The sequence below is a fragment of the Falco rusticolus genome, chromosome 14 (genome assembly GCF_015220075.1).
Source record: "Falco rusticolus isolate bFalRus1 chromosome 14, bFalRus1.pri, whole genome shotgun sequence".
Lineage (NCBI taxonomy): Eukaryota > Metazoa > Chordata > Aves > Falconiformes > Falconidae > Falco > Falco rusticolus.
The window spans coordinates 2,334,675-2,350,156 of record NC_051200.1 but is presented as its reverse complement, the minus strand read 5'-3'; the positions used below and the strand labels follow the sequence as shown (position 1 = coordinate 2,350,156).

At 44.2% G+C, this 15,482-nt stretch overlaps 1 long non-coding RNA gene across 1 annotated transcript in view; it reads left to right on the top strand.

The window, feature by feature from the left end:
- The first annotated feature begins 357 nt into the window (after positions 1 to 357).
- Positions 358 to 15,482, top strand: part of LOC119157224 — a 26,945-nt gene continuing 11,820 nt past the window's right edge. The window contains exon 1 of the long non-coding RNA XR_005107461.1: positions 358 to 431. This is a non-coding gene — a long non-coding RNA (uncharacterized LOC119157224). The remainder of the gene's footprint in view (positions 432 to 15,482) is intronic.

The following is a 15,482-nucleotide window of genomic DNA, read 5'->3' as shown; positions in this document are numbered from 1 at the left end:
TAGCTGAAAGCCAGTCTGCGCCACCAAATTGAATCCTTGTTCAGTTTTTCTCCTTTGCCATGTGCACATTTCAGCACTCGCGTAAGTGATCAAAAACCTGTCACTCTGGGTTGCTTTTTTGTGTATGGCTTTTCTTGCAATCCATGTCTTGTGCTACATTTTGGTGTAATCTATATGGCACAGCTCTTCTTTCAAGGTTCAGCAACTTTTTTTGATAGCTTGGAAGGATTGGAGCTCCCTACCTTCTCCCCTTCTGTCATCCTTACTGCAATTAGATGCCGCAACTGCAAATAGTCACCCCCCCCTGTGGTGGTCTTCAGGGGTCTGGGAAACCTCTTGTATCTTTTCTTTCCACAGAAGGGCACAGAAGTAGCAGCCAGGTGGGACCCTGCCATCTAGTTTCCCCCAAACCAAAGGGTGACCAGCTGCTGGTGAGTATGTCCTGTGCAAACCCTGTCCCCCTGGAGGAGCTTAATTTGAAGCTTGGCTGGTGCTTGCAGTTCCACACTCAGGGACCTCATGGAGTTAATGCATCATTCCTTTCAGCTGTGCACCACCAGCCACTTACTGAAAACACTTTGCCTTTTCCATGGTTCGAGGCGGTGGTGACCACAGAGAAGAAGTTGTTCTTTCAACCACATCTGTAATTTACTGTGCTGAAAGAAAAGTAAGTAAATTATTTGTAATGCATTAACCTTTGTCCTGATTATTGGTATCACTTTAGTTGTGTCGTGGTTTAACCCCAGCCAGCAACCAGGTACCATGCAGAGTGGTACGCAGACTAGGGGAATGATATCTGTGTATTATATCAAAGGAGGGGAAGGGTGATGGTGGTTAATGAGGTTGTATTGGAAAGTGTGGTGTAACGTAAATGGTATGGAACGAGGGGTGGATACTGTCCTGGTTTCAGCTGGGATAGAGTTAATTTTCTTCTTAGTAGCTGGTGCAGTGCTGTGCTTTAGATTTGGTGTGAGAACAGTGTTGGTAGCACACCGGTGTTTTTAGTTGTTGCTGGGTGATATTTATACTAAATCAAGGACTTTTTGGTTTCTTGGGCTCTGCTAACCAGAGCGCTGGAGTGGCACAGGGAACTGGGAGGGGACACAGCCAGGACAGGTGACCCAAGCTAGCCAAAGAGTGTGGCGTCATGCTGAGTATATAAATGGGGGGAAGAAGAAGGAAGGGGGGGACACTTGGCATGATGGCGTTTGTCTTCCCACGTAACCATTACGCGTGATGAAGCCTGGCTGCCTTGGGGATGGCTGAGCACCCACCTGCCCGTGGGAAGTGGGGAATGAATTCCTTGCTTTGCTTTGCTTGTGTGCGCAGCTTTTGCTTTACCTATTAAATTGTTTTTATCTCAACCTTTGAGTTTTACATTCCTTTCCGATCCTCCTCCCCATCCCTCTGGTGAGGGGCAGTGAGCAAGCTGCTGCGTGGGGCTGGGTTGCCGGCCGGGGTTAAACCACAACAAGTTGTCACTGATTCTTGGAAAACAGTGCTATTACATTACAAAATTATTTTAGTATCTTTTGTTTTCACAGTTGAGTGTCTTTTGCTTGTGTTATGTTACAGTTACTTCCTCTAGTAGATACATTGTCATTTTTTGTATTTTCTCAGTACTTAATAGTGAAAAAATTGAAGATCTTTCTTCAGAAAAGTTATGCTAGAAATACCCCTGTGAGCCACACTGTTTGGTGTTTTATGTCTGACATGCGCTATGAGTAATTGAGGAAATTCTTCAGTGCCAATGACAGTAAATACTGGTGTCTGTTTTCTTCCACAGAATATTATTTCTGTGCTTGTTCCAGAAACTGAAATTACTCTTATTTCTTTGAAAGAAGGTGTCTCAAATTGTTGATCTATTTCCATCACTGCTTTCAGGATCACATTCAAGGACAGGATGTGGTTTTTTTTTTTTTTTTTTCTTTAACAACTTAAATATACAGAATGATCTGGATTCAACCTGCCAAAAAAATTGTGTGAACTGTTCTGCAGTGCATTTGATCACAAATAAGATGGTTTGGGGAAGCTAAACAGTCTTCAGCAAATTTAGTTCATTTGCAGCCACTTTAAATCCTTCTCCCAGTCATTCCCATTTACTTTGACTCACAAGTACTGCAGCAGCGAATATTGTACGGGCTCAGGATGAGAACTCTCCGTCCCAGCTCACTGCTGCAGGGCACAGGGCGGTCCTTTCTTGAAGGTCAGAGTTTTTTTTATTTCTGTCCCAGACCCACAGCTGAGACCTGCCTCTGGTGCATGGGGACACTGCAGGTGCTGCTGCAGTCTGGGCTGGTCGGCTGCTCTGTCAGGAGCCTGGCTGTGGGGCTACTGTTCATCTTCCGTGTCTTGGGATGCTCGGTAAAACATCTCTGAAGGATAATGATGCAGTGCTTCCATTTCTCTCTGATGGCTAGGACACCCTCTCCCACAAATAGGGGAATAAGCAGATAAAGTGCTTGGAAACAACACTCCAGAGTTCTTGGTGTTACCATTAGGACCAGCCTCAGCCATAGATTGGATTGCTCTGGGACATGAAGCCTCTGCATGTCTCCACTGCTGACTACTATTTTGAGTAGATGCAAGTTGGTGGGCAGTTTTGATTGGAGGTGGACATGTTGAAGTTGAGTTGCGTTTTTTGCTTTCGTAAATGGTGCTCTGACTTGGATTCTTTAAGGAAAACGCTTCTTATGGACAGATGTTTTAAAATAACAAAATCAAGACACCTGCTACTGTCATGTCTGGTGTTAGCCGGCAGTTTCTATGCTGTGACTTCGTACTTTGCATTTCATTTACTGTGGCAAATCAAAACAGAGATTTGTTATATTTTGGTTCAACTTCCTCCTGTTCATACTGTGTTCTCCACCTGACTCCCTCGATGGCTCCCTGGCAAGTCTGAGACCACAAGCTTTTCCTGCCTGCCTTCATGGGATAGCTCGTGGGGTTTTAGTGCTGCCGCCAAAAGTGCATACATACATTGTTAGTGAAATTTAATGTGCTCCTTTAACAGAAAGTTTAGCAGCAGCGTTTGTCCAAACTTTAAATCTTAACAGCCCACATCAGGAATATTCTTTGCGTGACAGCTCACCTCTTGAAGATTAAAGACCTGAAAATTCTCGTGAGGAAGGTCTTCTATTTGCTGAGGCATGAGTGTTGGGTGCACAAGAGTGAACCTTCCAGCAGGGAGTGAAGGGGTGTCTATAGCTCTTTATTTAGGCGCCTGTCCTGGGTGCAGCCACACACTACCCACCTCTACTGAGTACAAAGCATGGAAACTGTCATGTGATCCTCAGCTTATCCCTAATGGAGCTACAAGGGTGAATGGGAACTGGGAAAGCCAAGTCTCTAAGAAGAAAGCTGTGGGAGTAAAGCTCAGCTTCTGGTGGGGAGAGTAGCACAGGGGCAGCACGGGTGCCATGCCCAGACCTGCTTGTGCTGGAAATGTCAGAGGAGGGTTTCCCTGCTGACCGCATGGCTTGATCGAACCAAAGTCTGTATGAACTTCTTGGCATTCCACATCAGGGCTGGTCCTAAAGAAAGTAGCACAAGCTAAAACCATCAGAGCCTACAGAGAGCAGAGTGAGAGCAGCTCGCTGGAGTTGAGAGCTGCATCTTCTGAATGTTAAGGGGCATGTTGCAGGAGATGCTTAACAGACGTAAAAGGTCACCACTGCCCAAGCTTTCAGTAAAATAAAGGCCAACTATTTTTAACTTAATTTCAAGTGAGAAGCCTAAAGCTATAAGCTGGCCTAATTGCAGAAGGCCTGGACTTCTGTGATAATCAGAGCTGTATGCATAATGTGAGCCATGAGTGCATACGCTGCAAGCTGCATCCAAAATCTGTTCTGACCTCTGCTAATGCTGTGACACCCGCTGTTGCAGATGGGGCCCAACCTCGTGAGTCCTGCAAGCACTGCACTAAAAATCCATTCCTGTCTTGGTGAGTTACTGTAAGAGACAGCGAGTTTGTGAACCAAAGGTAGAGGCTAACAGAGAGAGACATAAATAATTTGTGTTACTGAGTAGTGCCCCCATCTCCAGCTATCCACTACAAATGAGTGAAAAAACAGGAGACTGGTTGCCTTGCAAATGGGACAGACACTGTAAGTTCCATAGCAAAGGGATCTTGTGTTCTGCTAAGAGAATCCAGGGCTGCTTAGATGTGTCCTCCACAGGATACAAAGCTTTGACTCCAAGGCTATTTTCCCAAATACAGGAGTATAAGCATTCACAGGAGAAATTCTGCATCTCTGTTTTGTGTGGCTTTCTTTGCCCTGGTGTTAGAGCCAAGAGAAATCAAGTTCTGGTCCTGATCATTTCCTGACATTTTTCAAGTGCTGTGGTAGAAAGTAGGACTGCAAATGTAGGTCTCTTCATACTTGTTTCTGGTATTGAATAAAGTTCTTTGTGAACTTTGTGAACCCAGCAGGATTCGAGTATCATCTTGGATGGGTAAGCAGTGCCAAAGTTGCACCATGCTTCCTGAAAGTTCAGCTTGTCATTTTTCTGGTGTGAGAAAGCAGTGCTAAGGAGGAAAAAAATACAAGTTTGGGCCAGCCTTATTCCTCCTGAAATGGTATCTGCAGCAGGGTTTTTCTCAGAATGATGGAGGGCATATGGAATATTTTTCTGATTTCTTAACAGTCTGGCAGTGCAGGCCTAATGCTCAGCGAGGCACAATTTTTCCATTGCAGTGGTAGGCATGAGCACTCAGCTGTTTTTCTCTGCAGTTATGAAACTGGATCACTTTCTGATTATGGCACTCTAGGGAACTTGGGGAATGGGGAGATTTTTTTCTTAAGAATAAGTTTGGAAAGCTTTTAAGTAGAGGAGCTGTTTGTTTCATTGATGATTGCTAAGAGCTTGGGTCAGAGTGTAGCTCTGATCCTGGACTGCCTGGGCACATGGTTTCACTTGGATTGACAGTTTGCAAACGAAGCTGATCTGTGCCGTTCGGTGGCTGCCAAGTCTGCCATGAGGTCACTGCCTGCAGCAGTGATGTAGGCGAGACTGGAAAGGTTTTGTATCCAAATTAATAAATGCAACATAGCCTGGGCCTGTTCTTGGCTGTCTTTCTGCCAGCTCTGGTAGGAAGCAGTCATCAGTCTGACAGCCATGTCTGCAGCTTACAGACCTCTGCAGCGTGCTGTCGTCAGAGTGAATGGTGCCAGCTACCCAAACAGATGACCCCACAGTTAGAATCACTGATTGACCCTATGGCTCCCATTCCTCACCCACTGCTCAGGCCAATGTCTGCCTCTGTGCTAGTGCAGATGATCCTGCAGCTCAGCTCCCAAGTCAAACTTTGTATTTCAAGGGGAATTTCTGCTGTTGCCATAGTGGCAATTTTCAACGAGCAGGTTTTCCCTCCCCTGAGCATGGGCAGGTGATCCCAAACTGCATCATGATTGAGGCAGTTGCCCTCACTTTTCTATCAGGCACAGAAATGTTATGTGGTTTGTTAGAAGTCCTGGCAGAGCTCTCAGCATTGGAGGCTCCTGGTCTTACTCTTCCAGTGAGAAGCTTAGATCTGCAGTGAGGTATTTCTGATAAGGTCCTCTGACAAAAATTGCTGAGAACAAGATCCAGTCAATAGTTTTAATAGTTTCCCAGGCTGAATTACGTACTTGTTTTACATACACACGCACACCTTGATCCATTTGATGTCGTACTTGTGGTTGCCTTGTAGTGAAGACTCAACATTTTCCATATTTGACCCAGATTAAGTCTTTTTTTTTTTTTTTTTTTTTAATTTTTCTTCTAAATTTTGCAGTGAGGGTGAAATTACTATTTCTCACCTCAACTTCAAAGCAAACAACCAAACCTCTCAGCGTCCATACCCCAGTGTGTGCTGCAGCAATGGCAGTGGAGTTGCAAGAGTGGTGAGGCTCTTGCTTTTTCCACCAAGCCCAGGAAATGACAGCTTATATACTTCTTTCTCCAGGTTTGGAAGGACTGAGTCCTACATGTGGCTATACCCTTGTGTGACGCCTTTTCCATATTTCACCCTGTCCATCATAAAGCTCCACACTAGGTGTTTGTACCCAACAAACTCTCTCTGCTCTTCAGGAGAACAGCTGCACAAACCAAAACCAAGTTGTATTTCCATAGTGCCCTGCAGTGCACCCTCACTGGGCACTTTCCGGGGTTAGCCATTTACAATTACCAATAATGTAAAGCAATGCAGAGCAAGCAAGGGGATAAATGCCTATCTCAGTTAGTTTCAAAGCTGTTGCAGATCGCACGCTTCAAATCACAGAAGGGAGCTGATGCCACGGGTGAAGACCAATGGTTAAGAAAGCCCTGGCTGCTTCCCAGAGAGCTGAAGTACTAATTAGGGCCATGGACAGTCAGCTAATTCAGACCTTAATGAGCCCTAAGGTACTGCAAGATAACAAAAGCTCAGATGGGTGCACCATTGTGCAGCCTTGAAGCAGTGCTGTTTTATTAATAAGAGCCTTGACAATAGATGCAGCATTGTACATGCAACTGGGAGGAAACTGTGGAAAAGGAGCCTGTGAAATCTGGACAGTGGAGGCAGGTCCAGCCTTCTCTAATGGCAGATTTTACCCATTAAAAAGCCAGATGCACATCAGCAAGATTTGAGGTCTCTGTAGTGAAAGCCCAGAGAGCTGCAAAATTGGGGTGTTAGTCCTTGAGTCGCAAAGAAAAATTAAACCTGTCCAAAGGCAAGACCAAAGTCTTACTCTTGTTTTGAGGACTTAGGAGCAGATCTTAAATTTCTTCTCTAGGTGGTTACTTTTTGGGTTTATTTTGAAAAAGAAAAAAAAAAAGCCATCGTGCCTTTCCTATCCTTCATTTTCTTGGAAACCATCTTTTGTATGGGCATAGCAAGAATATTTGTGTATGTACAAGCAGGCCTGCGATCTGCCCTTGTCCCCTTATCATCCGTGTGGAAACAAGGCTAACATCTGACACAGGACACTTCTGCGCCTCTAGCATATAAACCGGGTGTAAGGCAAAAAAAGAGAAACAAAGAAAGCTCACAGCTGTCCTTGCAACCTGCTTCCAGAGAGTCCCATGTACCTTTTTATCCTCTTCAGTTAGTTGTATGTGATGCACTATAGACCCTTTGTGGTCACATACATGGCCCTTTCCAGCAGAACCTTCCTCTCTTGGATATTTGCTCTTTTGAAGAATAATTAAATGATTTTAAAGACAAACAATGAGATTTCCTTCTTGGGGGTATCTTAGCAAACATGGGGCCACCTGCACGCTGCAGCCAGTCTGCTCAGCCAAAGCAAATATTCCCACTTGTTTGCTGCTGGCTGCCAAGGCTGGAGGGCCCCAAACACTGCCAGAGGTGTTTGCTGCAGAGCAGAGGCAGTGAGCATTGCTGCTGTCCTGCTGCTGCTGTGCCTGTATGTGTGCAAAGGCATTCCTACCCCAGTTTTCCTTCTGGCCTTTAATCACAGATTTCCACGACGGCTTGTGCCCGTCTGGCTGTAGCACCAATTATCTCTGCATTTAGCCTACAAGAAGTTAGGGGTAATTGACACAATTTTGCTTCAGAGCTCCTTTTTAATGAATTAAATTTAAATTTAATGAACTATTTCTCACATTTTTATACTTCTTGTCTCCTCAGTAAGCTAAAATGCTAATTGTGGAGCAGATGAGCATACTGTTATGCTAGTTTTCAAAGAGTGTAATAGAAAGGAGGAGATCTCCACACATGCGATTCGTTCTTCCCACCAAAGGAGTGTCTAGGTTCCTTTCCCTTCCCATCAGTCCAATATTATATACATGTATTGCATTATATGTATATGGGAATCCTCCGGGGGTTGTTGCAATTCTTTCTGTAAAAAAAACCTGGAGCTTTTTGCATACTGCTTCAAACCCAGTCTTTCTGGGAGCCCAGGAATCCCTTCCCTGGTGTGTAACTCTTGCTCCCTGGTTGTTGGGATGCTAAGTCCCTGCTATTCATCACCAATCCTTTCAAAATACTGTATACGGTTTTATTTTTATTTTCTGTTGCATGTAACAAAGGATACCTGTGCTAAACCTTTGAATATCAAGCTTCTGCAAGAGAGAGAGAAAGTTAGGTGTTAGCTCACCTGGTAAGGTTGATCTGGCCAATGGTAAAAAAAGATTAATTTTGTTTTTCTGCTAAAATAAAGGATGCTGCCTTGCTCCTTACCCTTGTTTACGCAGTTCAGGAACAGCTCCTTGCTTTGGAAGTCAGGATCACACCCTTCCTCTCATTGCCAAAGCGTGTTTCCTGAGAAAGTACAACCTGTCTCCTCCATCTGCTGCTATGATCAAAATAGCTGGGGGGGAGCTCTCCTCCCCCTTCCCCTTGCGGGAAGTGTTACTCAAAAAACCAAGCCGCATGTGGCACCGGCTAACCGGCCCCCACGCACAGGGCTTGGCGCTTCCCAAAGCAGGTCAAACAGTGCTGGCGGTGGGGATAATTATCTTCTGGGGCACGCAGTTGTAAGGAGCTGAGCATTGGTGAGCTATGTTATGTTAGATGCTACCTGGAGGTACCCAGGCAGCTTCAAAAGCTGCTGCACACTGGGTGCAGGAGTCCAGAGCACTCAGTGTGGTCCTGCTGTGACCACAGGTGGTCAGTAGGTTCCTCCCATCTGTATGACAGCCTTCCTATCTTTTGCAACCTGACTGTATGATATCATTATTTTATTATAGCTATATTTGGCTGCTGATAACCATCTTTGTAGCTATGTTCTGTCTTTGATAACCATCTTTGTAGCTATGTTCTGTCTTTGATAACCATCTTTGTAGCTATGTTCTGTCTTTTGCATCATGTCAGTATTAACAGCTTGCACCCCTTAAATATTCCAACCAGGCAAACATGTTGTTTGCTAATATCCTCTCCGCTGCTTCTGTCCTCCTCCTGTGCTGCAAAGGGCAATGTGTCCCTCCCACCCACATCTAACCTCTAGTGCTTGCTGCATAAGCAGTTTCTTTCCAATGCTCTGGCCTTTTGTACTACTGCAAGTAGGAATAGCTACAGCATGGACAGGAAAAAAGTGCTTATTTTTGGCCACTGAGCTTAGTACCACAAAATAATGGGATATGTTGCAAATTGTGACCTTTTAATCGTATTTTCTGGCATGAAATCCTGAAGTTCTTGTTGCTAATATCTTGATATATGAACCTTTGAAATGTCATTTTGCAATCTAAGTTCCTAAGAAGAACATAAAATAGTACAAGGTTGGTAAGAGTTGGGGGACCTGCAAGGCAAATGCAGTTGTCTTCCTTGTCATGTAGCGAGTGTGTCTCATTTGCAGAGCTTTTGCTTTAGGAAGCATTTTTAGACCAGGTGTGTGCTTGCTCACTAACCTCTCTGCTACAATAAAGTAGGGGTATTTGTTTTTCTTCTTGTTGTTTAGAGTGACACATGCTATGTCATGCAGACTTTTCAAAGTTCTCCAGTGACAGTTCTTCTGAGTCATCATCTTTTAGGAAGTAGCTATTGGAAGTCTCTTCTCCCCCGTCCCAGCTTCCAAACCATTTAAAAGCACTGTGAAGACTCTTCATGAGAGATGAAGAAATGAAAGACCACTGAACACCACTCTCACTGTCCTTTTCCCCTCCTCATAGTCACCCACACATTGTTCTGCTACACCTCCTACCTCTCCCCTATCAGCTCCTGACTCCCTCTGGGTTCAGCACTCAGCAAAAATGGGGACCTAAGAGTAATGCCTGTATGGAGAAGGGAATTCATACACTTTTATGCCTGCGTATACTCTGATCCTTGACTCTGGGTTGGACAAAGATATCATTACTGTTGTCAGAGAGTTTATGTCCTTATTCTGGAGGTCTCTGCAGCTGCTTGGCTGTTGACTCTTGAAAGTATCTTACTCAATGCCATAGAGAGAATGATATTTCTGTCTGTATGATAGATATGATGTATATGTCCACTGAAGTGAAAATAATATTATGTGGTGAAATCCCTCTGGATTCTCTGCATCTTACTTCCAGCTGAAATACAACATTTGTAGGTGTTCTGCTAGAAAGGTTTGATCAGGGTATCTAGGTGGAAACAACTCTCTTCTAAGCATTGAAATAGTTTTTGTTTATTTAATTAAAATTATAAATATGAGAAAACAAAAAAACCCCAACCCAAACCTTACAGACCTCAAACCCACATGTCTGCAAGAAACATGAAGCAATAACCTGTTCGAGTCTGGTTTCATGGCACTGCCGCTCACCCCTAGCAGTGAATTATGTGGAGGGAGGATGTAGAGTCAAATGGAAAGTGAAGGGAAATACGATCGACCAGATATTTTGCAGCCTTGTCATTAGAGTAGGTGGAAGATCTGGGTTTGGATTTGGCATTCCTTATCCCTCCCTGTGCTTAGCTCCTGTCTCCCTTTTCACCTCTGACTTACTCAATCTAGAATTCATTAATATTAGGTGAACACTGGAGAGATATTTTGCCTCTCCCCTCAAGTCAATCCTCCTATCTTCCCTCCTGCTTCTCAGCTGCTTTCTTCGGCAGCATCCTTGTTCTTGTGTTTTGGGTAGTAACACGGCCCAGAAGGGCTGTGGTGTATCAGTTCCCATCTGGAACCCCTTTTCCCTGGGTTTTGCCAAGTGTCTCATACATGTGGTGAATCATAAGCCCTACTTTGTATTTTCCCTCCTCACCACTGCTTGATGGCCATTTTCTGGGACATCAACATATGCAAAATAGTTTACAAAGCTCACAGCAATAACAAACCATGAAAATCTTTGCCTTGCAGTTCAACTGTTTGGCATTATCAAGGAGAAGAAATGTGAAATAGTAACACTTTTTAATTCATTAATGTGTTAATTGATTTCACAAAGTTTGTGTGCAACCACTTAAAGCAGTCTCTCTTCTCTGGCTTTTACTGCAAGTACAGAACCTAAGCACAGAAGACAAAGCTGCCACTTGCACAAATAAATGAAAATACTGATATAGCATAAGTTGCCTGAAAGCAAAAATCAAATTCTTTCCTGTTCTGCTGAATTTGGTATGCATCAAAAGTACAAACCTTCTGCATGTCCAGTACATTCTGAAGAAGAAAAGGGCAATCTTTTTTTCTCCATTAATAACGGACACCCAAGGGGCAAGCAGAACAAAATGATGGGGAACAGCCCAACTCAGTGACTCAGTGATTTTTTTTTTTTTTTTTTTTTGTCAAAAAACCCCTCATCAATCTAGTGTCATAGATGAATGCTAGTGAGAGAATTGGGACTTAGAAATGAAATGGAGTTGTTGTCACACAAAGTGTGTCTCCTTCCAAAAACACTTCCAGTGGTATTTATTTTTTGTATTGACTTCAAGAAGCTCTGGCTACTATACAGGTCCTCTTTTGGCATCAACGCTTCTCCTGAGAATATTTTCCAGGTGGTTTTTTGAACACAAGTATAGTTGAGAAATCAAATCAGCAATGCAGCAGACAAAGGGAATGTCTTCAAAGGTTAACCCATTGTAATGGTTTGGCATTACATTCTTAAGCCAAAGATCCTATTTTTCTCGGGAGAGAGCCCTTTCCCCCCAGCTTTCTTTCTAGAAGGCGTTAGTACATTCAGAAGACAAGAATGATGCTCCTAGAGAGAGGGCTGTGTGCGTGCATGGTGGAAGTGTGGATTGCTCAATTTGAAAGAAAACAAAGATTTTTTTTCCATTTTATTTTAAACAAAATGAGCTTCAATTAGTGGAGGTGGGCTTTAATAAGAAAGGGTTGCTGGGTGGGAAGGGGCTTGTTCTCTCTTACGTCTGATGGAAACAAGGCTGGATGAGCAGGCACAGCACTGACAGTGTTGCCCCCACTGAAATGAAATCTGACTTTACCTTTCATGGGTGTTCTCCCCTCCCCACATCCCCCCAGGTGTTTTTTGCTGGACAGCTGTCAACTACCTGGCCAGTTTGGGTTATCTCCATGTTAAGCTTTTTGATTTTGAAAAGCTGTCTGAGGCTGAAATGGGGCTGCATTCAGGGCATTAAAGGTCTTTCTAACAGAGTACAGTGGAAATGGCAACGGCAACCAAGATCCATGGACCAAGGTTGTTTCTTTCTGTTGCTTTTCAATATGTGTTTCTCTCAGCGGTGCCAGAGAGCAACCTGTACTGATGAAGATGGAAGGACTATGAAGTATTGAAGCCTGTGATTATTGCTGCTATGAAGCTTCCAGCTGTTCGGGGTTTAGGAGGAGTTCAGGCATCTGAAAGTGCATTATCTTAGCATTTGGCAAGATTAAAATTTGGAGGAGAGAGTGTTAAAAATTTGCTTTTCATTAACAGAAGCTAATTAAATCATTTAGCTAGCACTTTCAGTACTGAGAGCATGCCGCCATGTACTATTTTGAGGTTTCACTTGTTTTTCTGCCAAGTTCTAGTCTCCAGACCAGCTTTATTTTTGAGTGGGAACTAAGGACTTTTGGACAATGTCAGGCATCGTCCACTGGATCTGCTAATTTGTGGCTAGATTGTGCAACTCTTACCCGGCCAATGTGCCTAATTTTAGATGTGCCTTGCAGAGCGAGTGTGGGACAGCTTTGCTTAAGTACAGGCTAGAGGAACAGCCCCGAGCACAAGGTTTAATTGTATAAGAATTTAGTACAATCATGACTAAGGCTCATATGATGTAGCCTTTTTTTAATTTGGTGTTGTTAATGTGAGCTTTGCTCTAGTCAAGGGCTTCCTGAGAATATTATTTATAATATACTCGGTTCCTAAAAACTTTTCATTTCTCAGTAGCAGAACTTCACCCCGTCTGTGATTTCAGCGTACAGTATGGGAAAAGGGGCTTTCTCCTGTTTCATTGTGGATTCGTCTCTTTGCCATTAACCTTCTTGTGTCTTTGTTGGATGTAGACTTTGTTTTCCTTCAAGAAACTTATTTTTAGCTCAACAAAGTATACTTGAGATACCAGCCATGCTGCTGCCTAAGCAACGGTATTCTTCCTGGAGCGTTTAATGTAGGGTGGGTGGGTGGGTTCCCAGTAAAGCTGCACTGAAATAGATGTGGTGCTTGGACTGGAGTTTTAGTTCCCAAGAAAGGCTTAAATCCTGAAAGTCAACAGTAAACCCCTGACTGACTCTAGTGAAGTGAGGCTGAAGTGAGAGTAGCTGGTATATAACCTTCATGGAACTGGGACTATGTGGGTACATTGCATCCAGAAAAAACAAGGAAACCCTGACGCAGCTTCTCACTCAGGAGACTGCTGAAGCCCAATGCACTTACTCCTTGCTTGACCCCACTTCTCAGCTCTGAGTGAAGGCTGGGCTGCCCAGAGGCAAGCGTGGAGCAGCCCCCCTTCATGCCCAGAGTGGCTTACCAGGGTTTGCAGAGACTTGCACCTGGGAGGGATTTGGCTACAAGACTGAAGAGAGCCTGGCAAAAGGAAAGATGGAAATCTGCAGTGAAATTTGAGAGGAGACTTAGTACTGAGATGATTTGTGCAGAAGAGTCAAAAAATTGAAAGCAGAGTTTATATACAATGTGGACAAAAGTGCCAAGATTAGATCCTGATGCTTGTCTGATTAAGTCAGAGGAAAATTCCCCATAGACTTCAGTATGTTTTGAAAAAGGCTGTTGCTGCTGCTGTTGCCAGGTTTGGTTCAGTTCATCTTCAGTGGGGCTTTGCCAGGTAAGAATAAATCTCCAGCACCTTTCCTGAGAGCAGTGCAAGTGCCCTCACAGTTATGGCCAGCAAGGTGTACAGTTTAATACATAGTGTGTCTCTGACCATAGGACCCTAGAGCTGGCTATGCAGTATTGCTAACAGAAACCTCTGCATGGTTGAAGTGTGGGAGGAAAACCATTGCTACACTCAGGGAATAAGGAGAAATGGTCCAGGGCCACAGATTTGGTCTTAAAGGTCTTTTCCAACCTAAATGATACTATGATTTGTGTCCAGCTGGTTCTCAGCAGCTCATAAGAGGATGTTTGCTCAGTCCCATCCCTTCCATTAAAACTCTTATCCTAAGGGAGTTGCTGCTTGCGATCTAGTTTGAGATACCTCCCCCCCCCCCCCCGCTGTTTTGGTTGTCATAGCTCCTAACTGATTGCTCAGTGCTGTTCACTTGCAGCACCAGAGTTCACGTTTTATTCCTATGATCAGGAGCCTACAAATGTCTTTCACAAAGTGCCACGTGCATCAGCAGCTCAGTACCACCAGGTACTGCCACATCCATCACTCCTTGAAACGGTGCCTTTTCCCACCACCAGCAATAGCAGTTTTAACCTTTATGCCTGGCTTGCTGATAATTTACAGTGATCATAACACATCTGTGCCTGCCTGGGACTGCTTAATGGAAACTCAGCTACAGTGAGAGGCAGAGAAAGAGTGAAAGAAAATGCTTAAGAGGACAACAGCCTATATACCACAGTAAGGGACACTTGTGAAGGAGGGAGCTTTGTCAGTGTTTGTGGAAACCTACCCCAGGTCTGGAAGGACATGCACAGGCAAACACTTGATAACTGGATGTGAGGAGGCACCATGGTCCAGTTGTAAATGGAGAACAATGATTAATGCAGGATACAGATGATAGCTAGCAGGGAGCGGGCTGGAAAGGAGTGTGCAACTGAAAGCCAAGAGCCCTGCAGACCAAAGGGCCCCTTATCTCACTCCTTTCTCCAGTGAGAGAAGGTGAAATGAGGAGGCTATGGAGAAGGGCTGGCACTGCCTGGCCAGGGTGATATGGTGCTCTTTGCACCTGCACTGGCTCCTAGCACGAAAATGAGAAATATGAAAGCACAGGGATAAATTATTAAATGCAGAGAAAAAAATGTAAAACCAACAGAAGCTGAGAAAGGGCTGCTGTGCTCCTGCCTTGGCCACTTCTCCCAAGACATCTCAACGATGTCCTATCTAGCTGTGATCCGGGCTCCATCAGACTAATTTTAAATTTAAAAGAGCTCTAATTATGCCATTTGCTGTCCTCTCAATTGCATTTGAAACAAACCATGGGACCCAAACAACTAAGGTTAGGGGTGTCCTTAACCCAGGCTTCAGGTGCAACCTTAGCAGCTTGTACTCTAGCACCTGGGCAGCAGGATGAGGAGAGGTATGGGGGGAACCAAGACATGAAATAACAAGCTGCAAGTGCGCCCCTGTTCCAGGCAGTGTCAGGACACCCCTCACGTTTTGGTGTGCTTGTTTTTCTCATCACTAAGATGAAAGAGGTGTGTGTGTGCATGTGCACAGCACCCAAGCACTGCTTTCCCAATCTGTGCTGGGCTTCTAGGCACCATTACACCCATAACAAGAAATAATGTTGCTGGAAGAAATGCTGCTGTTTAAATGACTCACTCATGGCTTTGTTTCAGCCGTTACAACATTGCAGAACTAATGGCCAATCACTAACATTACAGCAACGTCCTTGTCACAAATGAATGCACACACTGAGCTTTGTTTCTGTAATGTCATCAGGCTGGCAGATAATGAGAGAGAAGAATTTTTGCCTGTAGATTGCAGTACATGTTAAAAATCACAAGTAGAAAGCAGAGGAGCTTGTGAATCG